This window comes from Salvelinus alpinus, chromosome 4 (genome assembly GCF_045679555.1).
Source record: "Salvelinus alpinus chromosome 4, SLU_Salpinus.1, whole genome shotgun sequence".
Taxonomy (NCBI): Eukaryota; Metazoa; Chordata; class Actinopteri; order Salmoniformes; family Salmonidae; genus Salvelinus; species Salvelinus alpinus.
In genome coordinates this window covers 88876559-88903520 of record NC_092089.1, presented here as the reverse complement: position 1 = coordinate 88903520, position 26962 = coordinate 88876559, and positions in this window count along the sequence as shown.

Here is a 26962-nt window from a genome sequence, read left to right as displayed (position 1 = left end):
GATCAGGAGTTGTGACAATTTAGACAGCCCAGCCTAGCCTACTGCTTGTCTCTTGTAGGAGACATAGTGTACATAAACTGATATGAGGTTATGAGTAGCAAGGCAGGAGGGACTAAAAACGACCATGACCTGTCATTTACCGTGAATGTTGCCTGCAGCAACCTAGAGGCTCAGTTTGTGTAAAGAAGACATGTTGCCCGTAGCAACCTAGAGGCTCAGTTTGTGTAAAGAAGACATGTTGCCCGTAGCAACCTAGAGGCTCAGTTTGTGTAAAGAAGACATGTTGCCCGTAGCAACCTAGAGGCTCAGTTTGTGTAAAGAAGACATGTTGCCCGTAGCAACCTAGAGGCTCAGTTTGTGTAAAGAAGACATGTTGCCCGTAGCAACCTAGAGGCTCAGTTTGTGTAAAGAAGACATGTTGCCCGTAGCAACCTAGAGGCTCAGTTTGTGTAAAGAAGACATGTTGCCCGTAGCAACCTAGAGGCTCAGTTTGTGTAAAGAAGACATGTTGCCTGTAGCAACCTAGAGGCTCAGTTTGTGTAAAAAAGACATGTTGCCCGTAGCAACCTAGAGGTTCAGTTTGTGTAAAGAAGACATGTTGCTTGCAGCAACCTAGAGGCTCAGTTTGTGTAAAGAAGACATGTTGCCTGCAGCAACCTAGAGGCTCAGTCTGTGTAAAGAAGACATGTTGCCTGCAGCAACCTAGAGGCTCAGTTTGTGTAAAGAAGACATGTTGCCTGCAGCAACCTAGAGGCTCAGTTTGTGTAAAGAAGACATGTTGCCTGCAGCAACCTAGAGACTCAGTTTGTGTAAAGAAGACATGTTGCCTGCAGCAACCTAGAGGCTCAGTTTGTGTAGAGTAGACATTTTACTGGAGGCTCAGTCTGTGTAAAGAAGACATTTTACTGGAGGCTCAGTCAGTGTAAAGAAGACATTTTACTGGAGGCTCAGTCAGTGTAAAGAAGACATTTTACTGGAGGCTCAGTCTGTGTAAAAGTAGACATTTTACTGGAGGCTCAGTCTGTGTAAAGAAGACATTTTACTGGAGGCTCAGTCTGTGTAAAGAAGACATTTTACTGGAGGCTCAGTCTGTGTAGAGTAGACATTTTACTGGAGGCTCAGTCTGTGTAAAGTATACATTTTACTGGAGGCTCAGTCTGTGTAAAGAAGACATTTTACTGGAGGCTCAGTCTGTGTAAAGAAGACATTTTACTGGAGGCTCAGTCTGTGTAAAGAAGACATTTTACTGGAGGCTCAGTCTGTGTAAAGAAGACATTTTACTGGAGGCTCAGTCAGTGTAAAGAAGACATTTTACTGGAGGCTCAGTCTGTGTAAAAGTAGACATTTTACTGGAGGCTCAGTCTGTGTAAAGAAGACATTTTACTGGAGGCTCAGTCTGTGTAAAGAAGACATTTTACTGGAGGCTCAGTCTGTGTAGAGTAGACATTTTACTGGAGGCTCAGTCTGTGTAAAGTATACATTTTACTGGAGGCTCAGTCTGTGTAAAGAAGACATTTTACTGGAGGCTCAGTCTGTGTAAAGAAGACATTTTACTGGAGGCTCAGTCTGTGTAAAGAAGACATTTTACTGGAGGCTCAGTCTGTGTAAAGAAGACATTTTACTGGAGGCTCAGTCTGTGTAAAGAAGACATTTTACTGGAGGCTCAGTCGGTGTAAAGTAGACATTTTACTGGAGGCTCAGTCTGTGTAAAGTAGACATTTTACTGGAGGCTCAGTCAGTGTAAAGAAGACATTTTACTGGAGACTCAGTCTGTGTAAAGAAGACATTTTACTGGAGGCTCAGTCAGTGTAAAGAAGACATTTTACTGGAGGCTCAGACTTTGTAAAGAAGACATTTTACTGGAGGCTCAGTCAGTGTAAAGAAGACATTTTACTGGAGGCTCAGTCTGTGTAAAGAAGACATTTTACTGGAGGCTCAGTCTGTGTAAAGAAGACATTTTACTGGAGGCTCAGTCTGTGTAAAGTAGACATTTTACTGGAGGCTCAGTCTGTGTAAAGAAGACATTTGACTAGAGGACATTTTATTTTTTTCTGATATCCCTCTCATTTTGTTTGTTTTTTTGTTTTATGAAAAAAATCTATCTGAAGTCTAATGCCACCAAATTCTCTACAAGTTTGCTGGAATCGTAAATGATCTTGTTCTATTGAAAATCTGGGCAAGAAGATATATTCTGTAAGTACTGCAATAAGATCTGTGAGCTCTTGGTGAGCTTTTTAACACCTAATCCTGCCAATACCATGCTGCACTGCCAAGGTTTATTTTCTTGTACCTTGGTACACACTTTTAGGAACAGTTGGAATATGTTGTTTGTGGTTGGAATATATTGTTTATGGTTGAAATATGTTGTTTGTGATATTATGGATGTGGTAAGATCATCAGAATTTTGAGTGCCCATCTTTTAATTTTACAAGGGTCATTCTTGAATTGTGGTGGCATTTGTGTCCTTTGCCTTTGCAACCATGATAAAACACTTTAAAATTACAAATGGTTTGTTAAATCCCCTAGAGTAGATGTCTAATTAGCATAACAAAACATCCCCATAAAAATAGGCCAGTTTAAGCTACGGACATCTGTTTTTCTTTATTGGATGCAAGACTCATCTGAATGTCCCCCGGTACCAGTTGCAGAAATTAAAGTTAGTATATATGGAGACTGTTTAGTTAAAAAAAGAAGGTGCAGGACAGACACTTCAGAACAGTCTTCCTTTAGATTTTGTTTTTGAGTCTATCTGTTGTTCCATGTAGTGAATCTGTTTTTCAGACCAAATTTTAATTAACCTGTTTTTGTCGTAATGGGGCATTGTATGTAGATCGATGAGGGGAAAAAAGGATGTAATCAATTTAACACCGTTCTCTCGAGAGGACTGAGAAGTTTGTAAAAACACAGGAGGCTGCCTCATCATTTTTTATTTACCCTTTATTTAAGTAGGCAACTCAGTTAAGAACAAATTCTTATTTACAATGACGGTCTGCCCCAGCCAAATTGTGCGCAGCCCTATGGGACTCCCAATCACAGCCAAATGTTATGGAGCCTGGATTCAAACCAGGTACTGCAGTGATGCCTCTTGCACTGAGATGCAGTGTCTTAGACCACTGCGCCACTCAGGAGCCCATAATAATGGCTTGAACGGCGCAAATATAAGGGCATCAACCAAATGGAAACCATTTGTTTGATGTATTTGATACCATTCCACTCCAGCCATTACCACAAGCCCGTCCTCCCCAATTAAGGTGCCACCAACCTCATGTGATGTAGAAGACCAGCAAGCCTTTGTGAAATATCATCAGCCATCGGCATACAAGGAAGTCTCACAGCCAGGTTGAATGGCCTCCACCAGTTGATCACTTCCAGTCACACAACCTCTCTCCCTCCCACAACAAGCTGGTCCACAGCTCACGACTACTACTACATCATGTCTCCCTCCCACAACAAGCTGGTCCACAGCTCACGACTACTACTACACCCTGTCTCCCTCCCACAACAAGCTGGTCCACAGCTCACGACTACTACTACACCCTGTCTCCCTCCCACAACAAGCTGGTCCTTAGAGTAGACATTTTACTGGAGGCTCAGTCAGTGTAAAGTAGACATTTGACTAGAGGCTGAGTCTGTGTAAAGTAGACATTTTACTGGAGGCTCAGTCTGTGTAAAGAAGACATTTTACTGGAGGCTCAGTCTGTGTAAAGAAGACATTTTACTGGAGGCTCAGTCTGTGTAAAGAAGACATTTTACTGGAGGCTCAGTCAGTGTAAAGTAGACATTTTACTGGAGGCTCAGTCAGTGTAAAGAAGACATTTTACTGGAGGCTCAGTCTGTGTAAAGAAGACATTTTACTGGAGGCTCAGTCTGTGTAAAGAAGACATTTTACTGGAGGCTCAGTCAGTGTAAAGTAGACATTTTACTGGAGGCTCAGTCAGTGTAAAGAAGACATTTTACTGGAGGCTCAGTCAGTGTAAAGTAGACCACTGCGCCACCCTCCCTCCCCACAACAAGCTGGTCCACAGCTCACGACTACTACTACATCCTGTCTCCCTCCCACAACAAGCTGGTCCACAGCTCAGGACTACTACTACATCCTGTCTCCCGACCCACAACAAGCTGGTCCAAAGCTCACGACTACTACTACATCCTGTCTCCCGACCCACAACAAGCTGGTCCACAGCTCAGGACTACTACTACATCCTGTCTCCCTCCCACAACAAGCTGGTCCACAGCTCACGACTACTACTACATCCTGTCTCCCTCCCACAACAAGCTGGTCCACAGCTCACGACTACTACTACACCCTGTCTCCCTCCCACAACAAGCTGGTCCTTAGAGTAGACATTTTACTGGAGGCTCAGTCAGTGTAAAGTAGACATTTGACTAGAGGCTGAGTCTGTGTAAAGTAGACATTTTACTGGAGGCTCAGTCTGTGTAAAGAAGACATTTTACTGGAGGCTCAGTCTGTGTAAAGAAGACATTTTACTGGAGGCTCAGTCTGTGTAAAGAAGACATTTTACTGGAGGCTCAGTCAGTGTAAAGTAGACATTTTACTGGAGGCTCAGTCAGTGTAAAGAAGACATTTTACTGGAGGCTCAGTCTGTGTAAAGAAGACATTTTACTGGAGGCTCAGTCTGTGTAAAGAAGACATTTTACTGGAGGCTCAGTCAGTGTAAAGTAGACATTTTACTGGAGGCTCAGTCTGTGTAAAGAAGACATTTTACTGGAGGCTCAGTCTGTGTAAAGTAGACATTTTACTGGAGGCTCAGTCTGTGTAAAGAAGACATTTTACTGGAGGCTCAGTCTGTGTAAAGAAGACATTTTACTGGAGGCTCAGTCAGTGTAAAGTAGACATTTTACTGGAGGCTCAGTCAGTGTAAAGAAGACATTTTACTGGAGGCTCAGTCAGTGTAAAGTAGACCACTGCGCCACCCTCCCTCCCCACAACAAGCTGGTCCACAGCTCACGACTACTACTACATCCTGTCTCCCTCCCACAACAAGCTGGTCCACAGCTCAGGACTACTACTACATCCTGTCTCCCGACCCACAACAAGCTGGTCCAAAGCTCACGACTACTACTACATCCTGTCTCCCGACCCACAACAAGCTGGTCCACAGCTCAGGACTACTACTACATCCTGTCTCCCTCCCACAACAAGCTGGTCCACAGCTCACGACTACTACTACATCCTGTCTCCCTCCCACAACAAGCTGGTCCACAGCTCACGACTACTACTACACCCTGTCTCCCTCCCACAACAAGCTGGTCCTTAGAGTAGACATTTTACTGGAGGCTCAGTCAGTGTAAAGTAGACATTTGACTAGAGGCTGAGTCTGTGTAAAGTAGACATTTTACTGGAGGCTCAGTCTGTGTAAAGAAGACATTTTACTGGAGGCTCAGTCTGTGTAAAGAAGACATTTTACTGGAGGCTCAGTCTGTGTAAAGAAGACATTTTACTGGAGGCTCAGTCAGTGTAAAGTAGACATTTTACTGGAGGCTCAGTCAGTGTAAAGAAGACATTTTACTGGAGGCTCAGTCTGTGTAAAGAAGACATTTTACTGGAGGCTCAGTCTGTGTAAAGAAGACATTTTACTGGAGGCTCAGTCAGTGTAAAGTAGACATTTTACTGGAGGCTCAGTCAGTGTAAAGAAGACATTTTACTGGAGGCTCAGTCAGTGTAAAGTAGACCACTGCGCCACCCTCCCTCCCCACAACAAGCTGGTCCACAGCTCACGACTACTACTACATCCTGTCTCCCTCCCACAACAAGCTGGTCCACAGCTCAGGACTACTACTACATCCTGTCTCCCGACCCACAACAAGCTGGTCCAAAGCTCACGACTACTACTACATCCTGTCTCCCGACCCACAACAAGCTGGTCCACAGCTCAGGACTACTACTACATCCTGTCTCCCTCCCACAACAAGCTGGTCCAAAGCTCACGACTACTACTACATCCTGTCTCCCTCCCACAACAAGCTGGTCCACAGCTCACGACTACTACTACATCCTGTCTTCTGCGCTCCCACTCGTACTGATGGCCAGTCACCTAGCGTAGAACGTCATGAATCCAATGTGACCCATTTTGATTTGTTCCAATGTTGCAGAGCTGGTGAAGCTCCTAGCACCTCCTCACAACTGGACTCACCAAGTTCAACGACAAGCCAGAGAACTACTGGACTCGGAAGTAAGCATTCTCTACTGCCGTTGAAGGGCCAGAATCCACTGAGCATGTGAGAAGTGTAACTTTACAAACAAATGTACAATGTTCAATCACTCTATTACGGGCAAGGCCATTAAGATTAAGGGCATCATTAAATGTTCCACAAAAAAATGTATATACCCGATCAAGTGTATTTGTGGTCTACGCTATGTAGGTAAAGCAAAACGAGATCTGAAAACAAGGATAGCAGAACACAGGAGTAATATCAGGACCCTTGACCAGTGAAAGCTGTGGCTGTGCATTTCATGGAGGCTCTTCACAGCATTAGCTCTTTGAGTTACAGTGGCTTGCTAAAGTATTCACCCCCCTTGGCATTTTTCCTATTTTGTTGCCTTACAACCTGGAATTAAAATTGATTTTTTGGGGGGGCTAGTATCATTTGATTTACACAACATGCCAACCACTTTGAAGATGCAAAATATTTTTTATTGTGAAACAAACAAGAAATAAGACAGAAAAATAGAAAACTTGAGCGTGCATAACTATTCATCCCCCCCAAAGTCAAAACTTTGCAGAGCCACCTTTTGCAGCAATTACAGCTGCAAGTCTCTTGGGGTATGTCTCTATAAGCTTGGCACATCTAGCCACTGGGATTGTTGCCCATTCTTCAAGGCAAAACTGCTCCAGCTCCTTCAAGTTGGATGGGTTCTGCTGGTGTACAGCATTCTTTAAGTCATACCACAGATTCTGTGGCCATTCCTAGGCCATTCCAAGACATTTAAATGTTTCCCATAAACATCTTGAGTGTTGCTTTAGCAGTATGATTTGGATCATTGTCCTGCTGGAAGGTGAACCTCCATCCCGGTCTAATATCTGGAAGCCTGAAACAGGTTTCCCTCAATTTTCCTTTATTTAGCGCCATCCATCATTCCTTCAATTCTGACCAGTTTCCCAGTCCCTGTTGATGAAAAACATCCCCACAGCATGATGCTGCTACCACCATGCTTCACTGTGGGGATGGTGTTCTCGGGGTGAAGCGGGGTGCTGGGTTTGCGCCAGACATAGTGTTTATCTTGATGGCCAAAAAGCTAAATTTTAGTCTCATCTGACCAGAGTACCTTCTTCCATATGTTTGGGGAGTCTCCCACATGCCTTTTGGTGAACAATTTAAGCAATGGCTTTTTTCTGGTCACTCTTCTGTAAAGCCCAGCTCTGTGGAGTGTACGGCTTACAGTGGTCCTATGGACAGATACTCCAATCTCCGCTGTGGAGCTTTGCAGCTCCTTCAGGGTTATCTTTGGTCTCTTTGTTGCCTCTCTGATTAATGCCCACCTTGCCTGGTCTGTGAGTTTTGGTGGGCGGCCCTCTCTTGGCAGGTTTGTTGTGATGCCATATTCTTTCCAATTTTTAATAATGGATTTAATGGTGCTCTGTGGGGTGTTTAAAGTTTCTGATGTTTTTATATAACCCAACCCTGATCTGTACTTCTCCACAACTTTGCACCTGATCTGTTTGGAGAGCTCCTTGGTCTTCATGGTGCCGCTTGCTTGGTGGTGCTCCTTGCTTAGTGGTGTTGCAGACTCTGAGGCCTTTCAGAACAGGTGTAGATTATGTGACAGATCATGTGACACTTAGATTGGAAACAGGTGAACTTTCACTAATTATGTGACTTCTGAAGGTGATTGGTTGCACCAGATCTCATTCAGGGGCTTCATAGCAAAGGTGTGATTTACATATGCACCCTCCACTTTTCCGTTTAAAAAAATATATATACATTTTTTGAAACAAGTAAAAAAAAAATATCTTTTCACTTCACAATTTTGACTATTTTGTGTATGTGCATTACATGAAATCCAAATAAAAATCCATTTAAATTACAGGTTGTAATGCAACAAAGTACGAAAAACGCCAAGGGGGGAATACTTTTGCAAGGCACTGTACATTGGCATTGAATACGTTAAGACTCCTAGGAGGGGTGGATATACTGATAATCTATTATTGAGAAGAGAATTGTATTCGATTCACTGTTTTGTGTACCATGTCTCTTAGAGGTCTGAACCATTTCTTACATGATTATGTTATTTGATTTGTGTTGCCTTCCAGGTCTCCTACTTGGTCATTTTGTAAATTTATATAAAAAAAAAAAATTGGAACTACTACATGTGCCCATCTCATTGATATCACATTTTTAAAAGTACACAAATCGTTTTTGCACCCACCATTCGTCATGTCCGCAATGGTCATGTGAGGTGAAATGTGTATATTTTGTCATTAAAACGGTGAATTTGGAGCTTTAACGGTGTGCGGCCTTTGTTCTTAACTAGTCTTCAACAGAGATACACTAGACTTGGAGTCTTGTTGACGATCAACAGCCTGTTCGACCCACTGGATGATTGCAGCACGTAGCACCAGCGGTGGACTAGCAAGCAGTAACCGTTGGGCTGTGCTGTTAACCGTGTATGAGGCAATCCACATTGAGTCAATGCTTCATGAATTCTTCATAAATGCTCTGCGGCGGTTCTTTTCTATCAGAGGACCAGCCAAACAAATCAAGTCTGACTGTGGCACAAACTTCATCAGAGGTTGCAGAGAGTTGAAGATGGAGGCCGTTCAGAGAGAGAAGAAGGTCCAGGAGTAAAGGATGTACCTGGGTCTTCAACCCATCGCACTGGTCTCATATACTGTAGGACGCAGCTGCAACAGAATGATCGGTCATCAAGAGTCGCATCATGGATTCCATGCTGCTGATGGTGAGTCCATCCAAACTTACGGAGTCCTGACTACATTCATGGCAGAAGTCACAGCCATTGCGAATGTTCACCCAGAGGTTCCTGTTTCCACAGATCCACAGACTTCCCCCTCATCTCCACACTAGCAACACTCCTCTCCCAAAAGGTTGCTGCAGGTGAATTCAATGAGAAAGATCTCTTCAGCCGGCGTTGGAGGTAAGTTCAAAGCCTTGCCAACACCTTCCGGCACCGCTGGAAGAAAGACTATCTTCCTACCCTGCAGAGCCGTAGGAAGTGGAAGAAAGAGTAGCCCGAGCTTCAGGAGGGAGACATTGTGACGCTGTGAGACAGTCAAGTGAAAAGAAAGGACCGGCCCATGGGCATCGTCAAGAAGACATTTCCTTGCCGAGATGGGAAAGTAAGAAAGGTTGAAGTCAAGACAGCAAGAGAGGGTCATGCAAGACCTTTCTGCACCCAGTTTCAGAGATTGTACTACTCCTCTCTCCAAAGACTGATAAGTAACTTTAAATTCTAGTGTTAATTTTGGCATCCTTACAGATACTAGGCTGGGAGTGTTCTGGCCCATGTAATTGGTTTGAATTCATTTTAAGGTAAAATCCATGTTCACTAGATTCACTGAAAATGTCTGTTTGCTTAAGTTTCTATATCCTGTAAAAGAAGAATCATTCTTAGCATTACAAATGGTGAAAGTCACTGTAGAGCTGCATATATTATGAAACTCCACCATTCAATTTGTAGAAGAATTGTCTGTAGGTGAAACAATAATAACATAATTACCAATACAATTCTTGATGATATTTTGTACGGATGATTGTTTAAGTGATAGACTTACGTATTGTCTCGATAGCTGCACGGTTAGAAATATCTGCTCTATGCAATTTATAATATATTTTTTTGCATACGGCAGGATATTTTCATGATGATATTATAACGTACGTAAAAAATACACGCTGTGATGTTAGTGAGAATTGAGCTTTTTATTCAAAATACTTTAACTTCTGCTTGTTTTTCTTTCTTCTATGTCAGTTTTACTCCGTTTCTAATACCGTACCTGTGAACTGGTGGTAATAAATCATTATTCAGTAATACAGCTGCTGGAAAGAGTTTATCTACCAGCAAAGCTTATGAAAGGGGACTCTTTCTGCAAGGGCAGAATATCAATGTTCCCTTTGTGTTTTTTTACAAAGCTCTACTACTAAACAAGCTTCTGATTTCCCTAACTTCGCTCTTAAAATACAAAAACATGAGATAATCAAACCCGTCCACAAGGTTGTGTGACTTGATGTTCCTCGGGTCTCCACCCGAACTAGAGAAATTTCATTGCTGGTACCAACTACACAGTACATTACATTAGGATGTTCTGGTGTCGATCGGGCAATTTAAAATATTGATATTTGTTTATGTTGTCTAATGAAATTGCATATGCAGGGCTCCCTTGTGAAAGAGACCCTGGTCTCAGTGGTGACTCCCTGCTTAATTAAATAAGGTACAATAAACATAAATACATTTATGCATTGTTTAAAGTATTTACGGTAAGCAAATGGGCTGCTTGTTCCAGTGGTGATGCGTAGAGTTGTAGTTACATGTTAAGAGATATCTATCCATTATTTTGAATGCTATAAAGTCAGTAAAAATATGTAATTTATTGTACAGATCAATAAAAACAAAGAAGTCTGTAAATGTTCCTACTTTACTGCATGTCCCTCAGTTGTATATAATTGGTGTTAGTGCCTTGAAAATCCCTCATTACAACGATATACAAGGACCTCGAGCATTCCCTTCAGTAGCAAACTGTTATCGGGGGGAGAGATCTACAGTATATTAAATTATTAACTAATCACACCCTTTTATTATGTCATACATTTGAGAATTTCATTGATAATTTGGTTTGTCTAAATGCAAAGTGTCCCTTGGTGTTAGTCTTTTTAAATCAGGGGAAATAATATTGTGAGCAACAGTATTATTCATATCACTTCCGTAGAATATTTTTTAAAGGGCTAATGACCTTAGATTTGAGCATGTGTGAGATCTATTCTAGAAAATCCTCAATGACCTACAATGTCTCATTCACGTTAGCATCGTTGATGTTACTACTCCTACTCGTGAGAATGTTATACTAAAGGTAAAAAGTATTTGAAGTCATTAAGCTGCCATATTAGTTCATTTGGAATGGGAAGATGTACCTAAATACATTTAAATACAACTTATTTTTCCCCCCTAAAAGTTCCCCCCCCCCCCTCTAAAAATCCCCCCCCAAAAGGGTTAGATCAGTCAGTGTAAGTAAAAGTGACACTTTAAAGTTACACATCAGTCAATGTTAGAAAAAAAACAGTCAAAGCTTTGAGTTGTGATCCTGGCAGGGGACCGACAGAGATCAAGAGGCAAGCCTGTGTTACTGTGTTGCTCAAGGGGGGCGGGCTGGGTTGCTCAAGAGGGGCGGGCTGTGTTGCTCAAGGGGGGCGGGCTGTGTTCCTCAAGGGGGGCGGGCTGTGTTGCTCAAGGGGGGCGGGCTGTGTTGCTCAAGAGGGGCGGGCTGTGTTGCTCAAGGGGGGCGGGCTGTGTTCCTCAAGGGGGGCGGGCTGTGTTGCTCAAGGGGGGCGGGCTGTGTTGCTCAAGAGGGGCGGGCTGTGTTGCTCAAGGGGGGCGGGCCGGGTTGCTCAAGAGGGGCGGGCCGGGTTGCTCAAGGGGGGCGGGCCGGGTTGCTCAAGAGGGGCGGGCCGGGTTGCTCAAGGGGGGCGGGCCGGGTTGCTCAAGAGGGGCGGGCTGTGTTGCTCAAGGGGGGCGGGCCGGGTTGCTCAAGAGGGGCGGGCTGTGTTGCTCAAGGGGGGCGGGCTGTGTTCCTCAAGGGGGGCGGGCTGTGTTGCTCAAGGGGGGCGGGCTGTGTTGCTCAAGGGGGGCGGGCCGGGTTGCTCAAGAGGGGCGGGCTGTGTTGCTCAAGAGGGGCGGGCTGTGTTCCTCAAGGGGGGCGGGCTGTGTTGCTCAAGGGGGGCGGGCTGTGTTGCTCAAGGGGGGCGGGCTGTGTTGCTCAAGGGGGGCGGGCTGTGTTGCTCAAGGGGGGCGGGCTGTGTTCCTCAAGGGGGGCGGGCTGTGTTGCTCAAGGGGGGCGGGCTGTGTTGCTCAAGGGGGGCGGGCCGGGTTGCTCAAGAGGGGCGGGCTGTGTTGCTCAAGGGGGGCGGGCTGTGTTGCTCAAGAGGGGCGGGCTGTGTTCCTCAAGGGGGGCGGGCTGTGTTGCTCAAGGGGGGCGGGCTGTGTTGCTCAAGGGGGGCGGGCTGTGTTGCTCAAGGGGGGCGGGCTGTGTTGCTCAAGGGGGGCGGGCTGTGTTGCTCAAGGGGGGCGGGCTGTGTTGCTCAAGGGGGGCGGGCCGGGTTGCTCAAGAGGGGCGGGCTGTGTTGCTCAAGGGGGGCGGGCTGGGTTGCTCAAGAGGGGCGGGCTGTGTTGCTCAAGGGGGGCGGGCTGTGTTGCTCAAGGGGGGCGGGCCGGGTTGCTCAACGGGGGTGGGCTGGGGGTACATTTCTCCCGGGTAACGCGGCTGATTGTTCAATCCCGTCACACATTCCACTTAGAGATGCAGCAGGCAGGCAGCAGGCAGGCATGTAATCATGTGCATGTGGAGGCAGAGAGGTACAGAGATTGATGGCTCAGCTTTGCACTTTCCCTGGGCTAGCTGAGGCCCTCTCTGGACCATATCCACCTGACAGAGAGGAGGCTGAAGCTGAGGACCTATCTGGACCATATCCACCTGACAGAGAGGAAGCTGAAGCTGAGAACCTCTCTGGGCCGTATCAAATTGTATTTGTCACTCGCTTCGTAAACAGCAAGTGTAGACTGACAGTGAAATTTTCAGCCAGGCCACCTCCTTCCTCCTTAATCCTCTGCTTCCGGCCCTCTCTTCTCCCTCTCTGCGGACGACGTTGTCAACCACTTTGAAAAGAAGGTTGACGACATCCGCTCCTCAATCACTCAGACTATTGAGTCTACTGGTCTCAGTCACACAGAATCTACCCTACGCCTTGACCTATTTTTCCCCTCTTTCCAGATGAAATCATGTGACTAGTGAGGTCTGGTCGCCTGACAACTTGCCCGCTCGACCCCCATCCCCTTCTCCAGTCCATCTCTGGGACGTTCTCCCATTCCTCATCAACTCATCTCTGACCACTGGCTGCGTCCCCTCTGACTTCAAAATGGCCTGAGTTGCTCCGCTCCGCTCCTCAGGAAACCAGGAAACCAACACTCGACTCATCTGACATCAAGAACTACAGACCTACGTCTCTTCTTTCGTTTCCTTCCATCCCGCTTTGGAAAATGTGACCTGTATATACAACATAAATATACCCATTTTACCCCAAAAGATACATATTAAAATACAAAAATACAGTCATGGGAAGCACAAGTAAAACATCATAAATCACACAGAAAAACTGTTACATTCGTCCACAAATAAGTCCCCAATCAATACATCAAGATTAAATATATTTTGAATTTTGTTCCAGGAATACAGTGCATTAAAACTAAAAGCAGATTTTCCTAGCTCTGTGGAGACTCTAGGAACCTCAAGAGTTAACCAATCCTGTGAACGAGTTAGGCAACTCAGGTGTCTATACTTCAACAGCAAAGTTATATAAGACGGAAGTTTAGGAAGTAGGGCCTTGTAAACAAAAATCTACAGGTCTTCAGCGATGTCCAGCCAACCTTTTGATACAGGATGCAGTGATGAGTATCACAACTGTCACCAGTAACAAAACAAAGGGCACTATGGGAGATGGCATCTAAAGGTTTAAGAGTAGTTTCTGCTGCACTTTGATAAATAATATCACCATAATCATGAACAGATAAAAAGGTTGACTGAATAATCTGCTTTTGCTTAGAGAAAGGCATCATCTGTTTCTGTAGAAAAAGCTAACTCCAAATCTTTTTAAACATCAAATCCATATCAATCCAAATGCCAAAATATTTATAGGCGGGAACATGTTTGATTGGAGAACCATTTAATGAGTGAACATGTAGCTCATCTGAAATATTCTTAACGAGAGTTTGAAAACAACATGTATTTCGTTTTCCCTGTATTAAGCACAAGTTTTCAAATCAGAAAAAGGATTCATGCATAGCTATAAAATCTGACAGTAGTTTTGACACAGCCAGATCAACAGTCTGGGCATACATAATATTATAATCTGCATCTACAGTTGAAGTTGGAAGTTTACATACAATACATACAGTTTTTCACAATTTCTGACTATTAATCCTAGTAACAATTCCCTGTATTAGGTCAGTTAGGATCACCACTTTATTTTAATTATGTGAAATGTCAGAATAATAGTAGAGAGAATTATTTATTTCAGCTTTTATTTCTTTCATCACATTCCCAGGGGGTCAGAAGTTTACATACACTCAATTAGTATTTGGTAGCATTGCCTTTAAATTGTTTAACTTGGGTCAAACGTGTCGGGTAGCCTTCCACAAGCTTCCCATAATAAGTTGGGTGAATTTTGGCCCATTCCTCCTGACAGAACTGGTGTAACTGAGTCAGGTTTGTAGGCCTCCGTGCTCGCACACGCTTTTTCAGTTCTGCCCACAAATGTTCTATAGGATTGAGGTCAGGGCTTTGTGATGGCCACTCCAATACCTTGCCTTTGTTGTCCTTAAGCCATTTTGCCACAACTTTGGAAATATGTTTGGGGTCATTGTCCATTTGGAAGACCCATTTGCGACCAAACTTTGATTTCCTGACTGATGTCTTGAGATGTTTCTTCAATATATCCACATAATTTTGCTTCCTTTCTCTTTTTCCTTTTCTTCGTGGTCCCATGGTGTTTATACTTGCATACTATTGTTTATACAGATGAACGTGGTACATTCAGGCATTTAGAAATTGCTCCCAAGGATGAACCAGACTTGTGGAGGTCTACAATGTTTTTACTGAGGTCTTCGGTGATTTATTTCGATTTTCCCATGGTCAAGCAAAGAGGCACTGAGTTTGAAGGTAGGCCTTGAAATACATCCACAGGTACACCTCCAATTGACTCAAAATGTGTCAATTAGCCTATCAGAAGCTTCTAAAGCCATGACATAATTTTCTGCAATTTTCCAAGCTGTTTAAAGGCACAGTCAACTTAGTGTTTGTAAACTTCTGATCCACTGCAATTGTGGATTGAATTGATACATAGAATTATACATGAAATAATCTGTCTGTTAAAAAATTGTCGGAAAAATGTATTGTGTCATGCACAAAGTAGATGTCCTAACCGACTTGCCAAAACTATAGTTTGTTAACAAGAAATTTGTGGAGTGGTTGAAAAACGAGTTTTAATGACTCCAACCTAAGTGTATGTAAATTTCCAACTTCAACTGTATGTCAAGGCCTAAACCCTGAATGGTTTTCATTAAAAAATATATTTTTCAGATTTAAAAAAATAGTAAAGTTGTGCATTTCTCAGGGATTCAATAATCTATAATAATCTGCTCGACAAGGAAGCCTTGAAATGGGGCTATAACGATTAAGATCCCTCTATCCTCGTCCTTATGGAGTGGCAGCATAAGAGATGATTTACACACTTTTTGGAATATTTCCTGATAACAATGTTTAATATAAAAATGCGGGTTATTGAGCCAACAATGATGGGCACTGCATACTTAAGCAGACTGGGATCCAATTGGTCGGTCCCTTTGGATTTCTTGTTGTCTATTGCTAGGACAGCATCCAGGACTTATTTTTCTGTAAATAGACTAAAAGAAAAGCACTGTCATTTCTCTGATCATTCAGCAAGTTTCCCCTATCAGCATCCAGCCCAATATATCAGACCTCAGGAAAAGACCCAGATGCTGACAGTTCGAACAATAGTTCTTTTTTTAACGAAACAGGGGGCAGGCGGACGACAGGTCAAGGGCAGGCAGAGGTCAGTAATCCAGGGCAGTGTCAGACAGGTACAGAACGGCAGGCAGGCTCAGGGCAGGCAGAGTGGTCAAAACCGGGACCACAAGGGCTAGAGAGAAACAGGTGTACGGGAAAAACACGCTGGTAGGCTTGACGAGACAAGACAAACTGCCAACAGACAAACAGAAAACACAGGTATAAATGCAGAGGGGATAATGGGGAAAATGAGCGACACCTGGAGTGGGGTGGAGACGAGCACAAGACGTGAAACAGATCAGGATATGACACAATATAATTGTGAATAGGCTTAGAAGTTATTTCAAAGAGATGTGGTGATTCAATTAAGGCTTTTTTTCCCCCCGTAATGAGGCCATTGTCTGAATTAATTTGTTGTGGCAGAGAGGAGGAAGGAGAACCTTTCTGACAGTTTTCCAAAACTTGACAGTTTTCCAGAATTTCGCCGTGTTCCCATTACAATCCGAAGGAGCGCTTACATAATAATCAGATTTAGCCTTTCTGATTTGTCTTACAAAAAAATCTTCAGTTGCTTAAAAGCTTGCCAGTCCGGGCTAAGCCTGTGTTCCTGGTCTTGACCCAAGCATCATATATTTAATAAATGACTTCTGATAATTCCAGGGTATCACAGGCATTTGATATACCTTCAGCTCTACAATTTTTTTGAAGGGAGCATCCACAATATTATTGAAGACATCTGCCAAAAGGCTGACAGCTAAATCGGGTTCAAGGAAAAACAACGAAGGTTACTAAAATAAACATGTAAAAAAAGTATGTTCGCTGAAGTTTCTCTTTATGACGTCACAAGGCTTAGATTTTTGCATTCTCACATCTCTAACACAAACAACTGGGCAATGGACACTAATGTATTAGGCGAAGGCACCCGTAGATCCATATTTTTCTGGTGTATTTGTTAAGACAAGATAAATCAGAGTTGACTTTGAAGGATATTTAGGGTTGGGCCGTGTAGGCTTAGTCACCTGCTGGGTTAGGTTTAGATCATTACACACCTTTTAGATTGTCTGAAGCCTGCATTTCCAAATCATAGTTTAGGTCTCCCAGGATTATTGATTGTGAGCAGCCATTGTTGCAACGGTAACTGATAAGGTGGAGTCCACCTTTGTACAATAATTTTCTTAGCAGCTGTAGTTCCTGCAAACCACACTCTCAAGTAAAGAGATTATATCCTTGACTTTCCCCCAGAATTCAACCACCCCCGGGCATTTCCACAGCACATGCTGAAAAGTACCAAGGTCCCCTGTGGTGCAGAACACACGTAATGGCGATGGACTAATAGCCATGTGACGTCTATTTTTAAATTCTTAAATTCATGAATTGGTGATTGGGGTTGCTAGATGATCCCACACATATTTTTCCATACTGTCTCCCAATTTATTTGTCTGTCAGCAAGTGTAAAATAATTTTCCCATAAAGTGGATATGGTTCATGTTTTTTGTGGTGCTATAATTAATGCACTGTAGATATCAGAAACAACTCCTTTTTGAGGTGCGTCTGTCAGTTAGAAGTTTGACCAATGGGTGTACTGCTAATTCTGCTCCCCAGGGGCACCCCGTAGGCTGGATGATCCTGGGACATTAAAAACACCGGCGGATTTCATAGTAACGGAGGAATCCATTAACATTGAATATGTCTTTGAAAGTATAAATACCCTTCTTAGACCAAGAATCTCATGTAAATTGTTTCCTACATGCTAAGAATTCTTTATTACGCCAAATTGGACAGTATGAATGCCATTTCAGATTAGATCTCATCTGGCATAGCCCAGATCTTGACGTAATTCAGTTTAGGAATTAAGCTCCTCATGTTCAGATGCGTCAAACCAAGTCCGTTACGATTTTTAAAGTCACATGGAATCTCGAACTCAAACAACCCATGTTCAATAGGCGGTTTCAGGCCCTGTCTGATGGTTGATATTTACAGACAGTAGTTGGTATTGCAATAAGATTGCATAGAACTGCACCATTTGGTCTATCCTTATTTGTAAAAGTGGAAGTAGAAGAAATTTGAATTACTTTTCCAAGGTTAGCACCATAGGGCCTGAGGCCACAGCCGATGTCAACATGGGGAACTCTCAGAGTATCGTGAAACAGCCCAAGCCCTGTACGTGATTTGAAAACCGAGGGGGTATTCAACTCTATAGAATTCACATTTGAACTAAAAGTACTGGGTGGAGCAGACCACAGTGGGCTTCTCTTTTGATCCAAGAAGAGCAGATCTAAGAGTGGAGTTCAAGTGAATGGGTAGATTACAACTGACAACACCCCTGGCACTATAAATCAAATCAAATCAAATTGTATTGGTCACACACACATATTTAGCAGATGTTATTGCGGGTGTAGTGAAAGGCTTGTAAATATACTTGGAAGCGGTGGATGGTGTGCACACCTCCTGAGTTGGACTAGATGTCTACACCGAATACCTCTTCTCCGCCAGCTGTGTTTTGGAGCAGACTATGGAATAAGTTAATTTGCCCCGTGGGGCAATTAGAGTAAAGAAAACTGTAGGACGATAATGCTTACAAAAAGGATGGGAGGTATTACCAAAGAGTGGCTTGTTATGTCTCTGAGGCAATATCTGAGTCACTGTAATGTCTTAGAGTGGGACCTATCCAGGATACACTGTAATGTCTTCGAGTGGGACCTATCCAGGATACACTGTAATGTCTTCGAGTGGGACTTATCCAGGATACACTGTAATGTCTTCGAGTGGGACCTATCCAGGATACACTGTAATGTCTTAGAGTGGGTCCTATCCAGGATACACTGTGATGTCTTCGAGTGGGTCCTATCCAGGATACACTGTAATGTCTTCGAGTGGGACCTATCCAGGATACACTGTAATGTCTTGGAGTGGGACCTATCCAGGATACACTGTAATGTCTTGGAGTGGGACCTATCCAGGATACGCTGTAATGTCTTCGAGTGGGACCTATCCAGGATACACTGTAATGTCTTCGAGTGGGTCCTATCCAGGATACACTGTAATGTCTTGGAGTGGGACCTATCCAGGATACACTGTAATGTCTTAGAGTGGGTCCTATCCAGGATACACTGTGATGTCTTCGAGTGGGACCTATCCAGGATACACTGTAATGTCTTCGAGTGGGACCTATCCAGGATACACTGTAATGTCTTCGAGTGGGACCTATCCAGGATACACTGTAATGTCTTCGAGTGGGACCTATCCAGGATACACTGTAATGTCTTCGAGTGGGACCTATCCAGGATACACTGTAATGTCTTGGAGTGGGACCTATCCAGGATACACTGTAATGTCTTAGAGTGGGACCTATCCAGGATACACTGTAATGTCTTCGAGTGGGACCTATCCAGGTTACACTGTGATGTCTTAGAGTGGGACCTATCCAGGATACACAGTAATGTCTTAGAGTGGGTCCTATCCAGGATACACTGTAATGTCTTCGAGTGGGTCCTATCCAGGATACACTGTGATGTCTTAGAGTGGGACCTATCCAGGATACACTGTAATGTCTTAGAGTGGCACCTATCCAGGATACACTGTAATGTCTTCGAGTGGGACCTATCCAGGTTACACTGTAATGTCTTAGAGTGGGACCTATCCAGGATACACTGTAATGTCTTAGAGTGGGACCTATCCAGGTTACACTGTGATGTCTTAGAGTGGGACCTATCCAGGATACACAGTAATGTCTTAGAGTGGGTCCTATCCAGGATACACTGTAATGTCTTCGAGTGGGTCCTATCCAGGATACACTGTAATGTCTTGGAGTGGGACCTATCCAGGATACACTGTAATGTCTTAGAGTGGGTCCTATCCAGGATACACTGTGATGTCTTCGAGTGGGACCTATCCAGGATACACTGTAATGTCTTCGAGTGGGACCTATCCAGGATACACTGTAATGTCTTCGAGTGGGACCTATCCAGGATACACTGTAATGTCTTCGAGTGGGACCTATCCAGGATACACTGTAATGTCTTCGAGTGGGACCTATCCAGGATACACTGTAATGTCTTCGAGTGGGACCTTTCCAGGATACACTGTAATGTCTTCGAGTGGGACCTATCCAGGATACACTGTAATGTCTTGGAGTGGGACCTATCCAGGATACACTGTAATGTCTTAGAGTGGGACCTATCCAGGATACACTGTAATGTCTTCGAGTGGGACCTATCCAGGTTACACTGTGATGTCTTAGAGTGGGACCTATCCAGGATACACAGTAATGTCTTAGAGTGGGTCCTATCCAGGATACACTGTAATGTCTTCGAGTGGGTCCTATCCAGGATACACTGTGATGTCTTAGAGTGGGACCTATCCAGGATACACTGTAATGTCTTAGAGTGGCACCTATCCAGGATACACTGTAATGTCTTCGAGTGGGACCTATCCAGGTTACACTGTAATGTCTTAGAGTGGGACCTATCCAGGATACACTGTAATGTCTTAGAGTGGGACCTATCCAGGTTACACTGTGATGTCTTAGAGTGGGACCTATCCAGGATACACAGTAATGTCTTAGAGTGGGTCCTATCCAGGATACACTGTAATGTCTTCGAGTGGGTCCTATCCAGGATACACTGTAATGTCTTCGAGTGGGACCTATCCAGGTTACACTGTAATGTCTTAGAGTGGGACCTATCCAGGATACACAGTAATGTCTTAGAGTGGGACCTATCCAGGATACACTGTAATGTCTTCGAGTGGGACCTATCCAGGATACACAGTAATGTCTTAGAGTGGGTCCTATCCAGGATACACTGTAATATCTTAGAGTGGGACCTATCCAGGATACACTGTAATGTCTTAGAGTGGGACCTATCCAGGATACACTGTAATGTCTTCGAGTGGGACCTATCCAGGATACACTGTAATGTCTTCGAGTGGGACCTATCCAGGTTACACTGTGATGTCTTAGAGTGGGACCTATCCAGGATACACAGTAATGTCTTAGAGTGGGTCCTATCCAGGATACACTGTAATGTCTTCGAGTGGGTCCTATCCAGGATACACTGTAATGTCTTCGAGTGGGACCTATCCAGGTTACACTGTAATGTCTTAGAGTGGGACCTATCCAGGATACACAGTAATGTCTTAGAGTGGGACCTATCCAGGATACACTGTAATGTCTTAGAGTGGGTCCTATCCAGGATACACTGTAATGTCTTCGAGTGGGACCTATCCAGGATACACTGTAATGTCTTGGAGTGGGACCTATCCAGGATACACTGTAATGTCTTCGAGTGGGACCTATCCAGGATACACTGTAATGTCTTCGAGTGGGACCTATCCAGGATACACTGTAATGTCTTCGAGTGGGACCTATCCAGGATACACTGTGATGTCTTAGAGTGGGACCTATCCAGGATACACTGTAATGTCTTCGAGTGGGACCTATCCAGGATACACTGTAATGTCTTCGAGTGGGACCTATCCAGGATACACTGTAATGTCTTGGAGTGGGACCTATCCAGGTTACACTGTAATATCTTAGAGTGGGACCTATTCAGGATACACTGTAATGTCTTAGAGTGGGTCCTATCCAGGATACACAGTAATGTCTTGGAGTGGGACCTATCCAGGATACACTGTAATGTCTTAGAGTGGGACCTATCCAGGATACACTGTAATGTCTTAGAGTGGGTCCTATCCAGGATACACTGTAATGTCTTCGAGTGGGACCTATCCAGGATACACTGTATTGTCTTCGAGTGGGACCTATCCAGGATACACTGTAATGTCTTCGAGTGGGACCTATCCAGGATACACTGTAATGTCTTCGAGTGGGACCTATCCAGGATACACTGTAATGTCTTCGAGTGGGTCCTATCCAGGATACATTGTAATGTCTTCGAGTGGGACCTATCCAGGATACACTGTAATGTCTTCGAGTGGGTCCTATCCAGGATACATTGTAATGTCTCAATTTGATTACTCTGGATGTCCAGCTCAGAAATGTATTCCTCAATAAGCTGACAGTTTCCACATTGGAAATTTTGCCGGTCAATATTTTTCCTGAAATGTGTCAAATAGGTGAAGCTCCTACATGGAATGAAACAATCACGTAGTCTCTGAAGGTGTCAGCCGCCAATCTGGAAAAGTCCGTTTCCCCGTATAGTGGAAAGTGGTATACGCCAATTAGGAAAAAGTCAGGTAAAATCCACACAAATCAAATAGGTTGGTGAGGAATCAGCTAAAAGTCAATCAATCCATACAGTATGATAGTCAGTTAGATTAGAACACCACATAGGCAGCAAGCCAGAACCCGGCGACAGACTAGAACCCAGCCAGCACTAGAACCGACGAAAAAACACAACCAAGGTACAAAACTCGCCGGCATAACAACAGCAAAGAATGAACGGTAACTAACTCAATGCGATTAAATGCTGGGGCCTATCAAAACAGCAATGCAACGGAGGTCATGTTACCAGTATGATAGCCAGGAGAGAAGAACTTTGGAGAGGGATGTAGTTTCCAGAACAGGCCGGTGGAAGCTGGGAGGGAGGCACTACACTGGGATGTGGAAACAGGCCACTAGGGGCAACAGAGAGCAATGTTACCTTCGAGTAGGTTTCAGTTTTGCTAGGGAGTTGTAGACAGGGGTGGTGGATTTGTGTAAGCGTCTGCATCTGATTCCAAAGGTTGCAAGTTCAAGTCCAGTGATATAAATATTTTTGTTTTAAGCCTATCCCAAACCCTTAACCTTTACCATAATGCCTAACGTTAAGATGTCAGAATTAATACCTAAAAATTTAACTTAAAACACTTTGAAATTTGATGTTTGGAACAACTTCAAAATTTGACGTTTGAGAAACATGGATCAACATCTAATTCTGACGTGAGAGCTAGTTAGAAATGCTTACTTATCGGTCCTTTCCCAACAATCCAGAGTTAAAAATAGAAATAGTGACATGAGAAATAAATACACAGTGAATAATTAACCCTTTTTCTACAAGGTCAATTGACTGAGAACACATTCTCATTTACGGCAAAACAACCTGGGGAATAGTTAGAAGGGAGAGGAAGGGGGATGAATGAGCCAATTGGAAGCTGGGGATGATTAGGTGGCCATGATGGTATGAAGACCAGATTGGGAATTTAGCCAGGGGGTGGGGGACAAGAGAGAAGAGAGTTAGTGCAAAAAAAAGGGTAAATGTAGGTAGCCATTTGATTAGCAATTTAGCTGTCTTGTTTATCAGTCTTATGGCTTGCGGGTAGAAGCTGTTCAGGGTCGTGTTGGTTCCAGACTTGGTGCGCTGGTACCACTTGCCGTGGAGTAGCAGAGGGAACAGTCTATCAATCAGTCTATCAATCAAACACATTTATGAAGCCCTTTTTACATCAGCTGATGTCACAAAGTGCTCAATGTTATTAAAACAAAGGAGCTGATTGTGGACTTCTAGAGGAACCAGGCTGGACATGCCCACCATCCTCATCAACGGGGCCGCTGTGGAGACAGTCAATAACTTAAAATGTATAGGCGTACACATCTCAGAGAAGCTGAAATGGTCTAACCACATGGACACCGTAATGAAGAAAGACACGACAGCGACTCTTCAACGTCAGGATGCTGAAGAAATTCATCCTGTCCCTGAGGACCCTTACAGTGTTCTACAGGAGCACCATCGAGAGCACACTGTCTGGAAATCTAATTAGCATAACAAATCGAATTAGCATAATTAAAAATTCCCCCACAAAATCCATCAGTTTGTTTGCATTGGACGGGTCTCAATCCACCACATCAACTGCGTCTCAATCTACTACATCCATCTGCGTCTCAATCTACCACATCCATCTGCGTCTCAATCTACCACATCCATCTGCGTCTCAATCTACCACATCCATCTGCGTCTCAATCTACTACATCCATCTGCGTCTCAATCTACCACATCCATCTGCGTCTCAATCTACCACATCCATCTGCGTCTCAATCTACTACATCCATCTGCGTCTCAATCTACTACATCCATCTGCGTCTCAATCTACCACATCCATCTGCGTCTCAATCTACCACATCCATCTGCGTCTCAATCTACTACATCCATCTGCGTCTCAATCTACCACATCCATCTGCGTCTCAATCTACCACATCCATCTGCGTCTCAATCTACTACATCCATCTGCGTCTCAATCTACTACATCCATCTGCGTCTCAATCTACCACATCAACTGCGTCTCAATCTACCACATCCATCTGCGTCTCAATCTACCACATCAACTGCGTCTCAATCTACCACATCCATCTGCGTCTCAATCTACTACATCCATCTGCGTCTCAATCTACTACATCCATCTGCGTCTCAATCTACTACATCCATCTGCGTCTCAATCTACCACATCAACTGCGTCTCAATCTACCACATCCATCTGCGTCTCAATCTACCACATCAACTGCGTCTCAATCTACCACATCCATCTGCGTCTCAATCTACTACATCCATCTGCGTCTCAATCTACTACATCCATCTGCGTCTCACTTTCGAATCTGTGGTGAAAGGTGACAGAGCTAGAGCGGGCATTTGTCAATTTTATGCATTGCAGATGGTTTTTTTTCCTGATAAATATGAAGTTACTATTTTAGTTTAATATTACGTATTAAATATTAATTATCATTGCAAAGCTAATGTATGGGATTGCAATTCCATGTGAGGAAGCTCAAAAAAGATAACTCCAAATATGTAAATTTTGTTAAATACATACAATCACACAAAGAAAAATGCCAAAAGACCTGCTAGAGTGGCAGCACTTGACTCTCCACTTAGATTTCCTTCCATCCCTCCAGAATTCACTTCTTTCATAGCGGGTGTACCAGTGCATAAAGTCTTCCCTGGCGCAGGCCTGACAACCTCACATGCCAAAAATCCATCTCCCAATGCAATTTAGCACAGAGGGAACTGGGAAGATGGGAAAATTATACAGGACTTCAGTCTGAGATTTAAGGTAGTGGCGGAGACCCTGCAGACGCATTTCAAATGATGACAGGTTGCAGGAATCTGACAAGTCAAAGTTAGTCAGTCCAAAATACAATTTCTGTCACTTCTGAGAACCTGGATGACAAAAGGGAGGTATTGAAACTCTGACGACTGTCCTCCTCTTTGTTGCTATCGGTTGAATATAACTAAGTTTGAAACCATCCATTCTGAAGTGTCATCTCATTTCCTCCCTCAATCAAGGGAAATGTCACTTACAGTAGTGACAAGTAGAGTCAATTGTTGCGTACGTGTACTGGGGGGTAGGATCAGGTGGAATGGAAGATGTTGTGTATGTGAACTGGGGGGTAGGATCAGGTGGAATGGAAGATGTTGTGTATGTGAACTGGGGGGTAGGATCAGGTGGAATGGAAGGCGTTGTGTATGTGAACTGGGGGGTAGGATCAGGTGGAATGGAAGATGTTGTGTATGTGAACTGGGGGGTAGGATCAGGTGGAATGGAAGATGTTGTGTATGTGAACTGGGGGGTAGGGTCAGGTGGAATGGAAGATGTTGTGTATGTGAACTGGGGGGTAGGATCAGGTGGAATGGAAGATGTTGTGTATGTGAACTGGGGGGTAGGATCAGGTGGAATGGAAGATGTTGTGTATGTGAACTGGGGGGTAGGATCAGGTGGAATGGAAGGCGTTGTGTATGTGAACTGGGGGGTAGGATCAGGTGGAATGGAAGATGTTGTGTATGTGAACTGGGGGGTAGGATCAGGTGGAATGGAAGGCGTTGTGTATGTGAACTGGGGGGTAGGATCAGGTGGAATGGAAGATGTTGTGTATGTGAACTGGGGGGTAGGATCAGGTGGAATGGAAGATGTTGTGTATGTGAACTGAAGGGTAGGATCAGGTGGAATGGAAGATGTTGTGTATGTGAACTGGGGGGTAGGATCAGGTGGAATGGAAGGCGTTGTGTATGTGAACTGGGGGGTAGGATCAGGTGGAATGGAAGGCGTTGTGTATGTGAACTGGGGGTAGGATCAGGTGGAATGGAAGGCGTTGTGTATGTGAACTGGGGGGTAGGATCAGGTGGAATGGAAGGCGTTGTGTATGTGAACTGGGGGTAGGATCAGGTGGAATGGAAGGCGTTGTGTATGTGAACTGGGGGGTAGGATCAGGTGGAATGGAAGGCGTTGTGTATGTGGACTGGGGGGTAGGATCAGGTGGAATGGAAGGCGTTGTGTATGTGGACTGGGGGGTAGGATCAGGTGGAATGGAAGATGTTGTGTATGTGAACTGGGGGTAGGATCAGGTGGAATGGAAGGCGTTGTGTATGTGGACTGGGGGGTAGGATCAGGTGGAATGGAAGGCGTTGTGTATGTGCCTTCAGAAAGTATTCACAACCCTTGACTTTTTCCAAATCTTGTGTTACAGCCTGATTTTTTAAAATAGAATACATTCAGATTTTGTTTCACTGGCCTACACACAATACCCCATAATGTCGAAGTGGAATTATGTTTCTAGACATAATAGTGTTTAACATGATTTGTTAATGACTACCTCATCTCTGTACATATACAATTTCAAACTCAAATTAAATCACAAAGGCCAGGGAGGTTTTCCAATACCTCCAAAAAAGGGCACCTATTGGTAGACATTGATTATCCCTTTGAGCACAGTGGAGTTATTAATGCAACTTTAGATGGGGTATCAATACACTAAATCTGATAAAAACACAACAACAACTTGACAACAGTGGCCAACTACTGTAGCTAACTAGCCAGCAAGCTAGCTAGCAAAGCTAAATGGATTGTAAACAGGATAGCATAAATCTAGCCAAACTAATAACTGTTTCTCTAAATAGTCTAGCTGGCTAACATTTATGAAGCCAACAAACACGTTCCTCACGTGCTAGGAACGTATTTCCTCCAACATTTTAATGATAAAAAGATGCCTCTCACTCCCAAAACACACGTTTTCTGCAGACTTGTGGGCAGAGTGCTGATGACATCGCCCACTGTATTTACTAGCCTTATGACATCCAGACTGAGGAGAAATTCACACACAATGCCTCCCTGACCACTTCCTGACCACTTTTTGATCCACTTCCTGATGTGGTCAGACAGATCTTAACACAATCAGACCACAATGCAATTTTTGTGCATCTAGACCGGTCTTTTCAACGTGGTCTTTGTATTCTGATACCAGAAGTTGAATTTAAAGTGTCAAGTGTAGA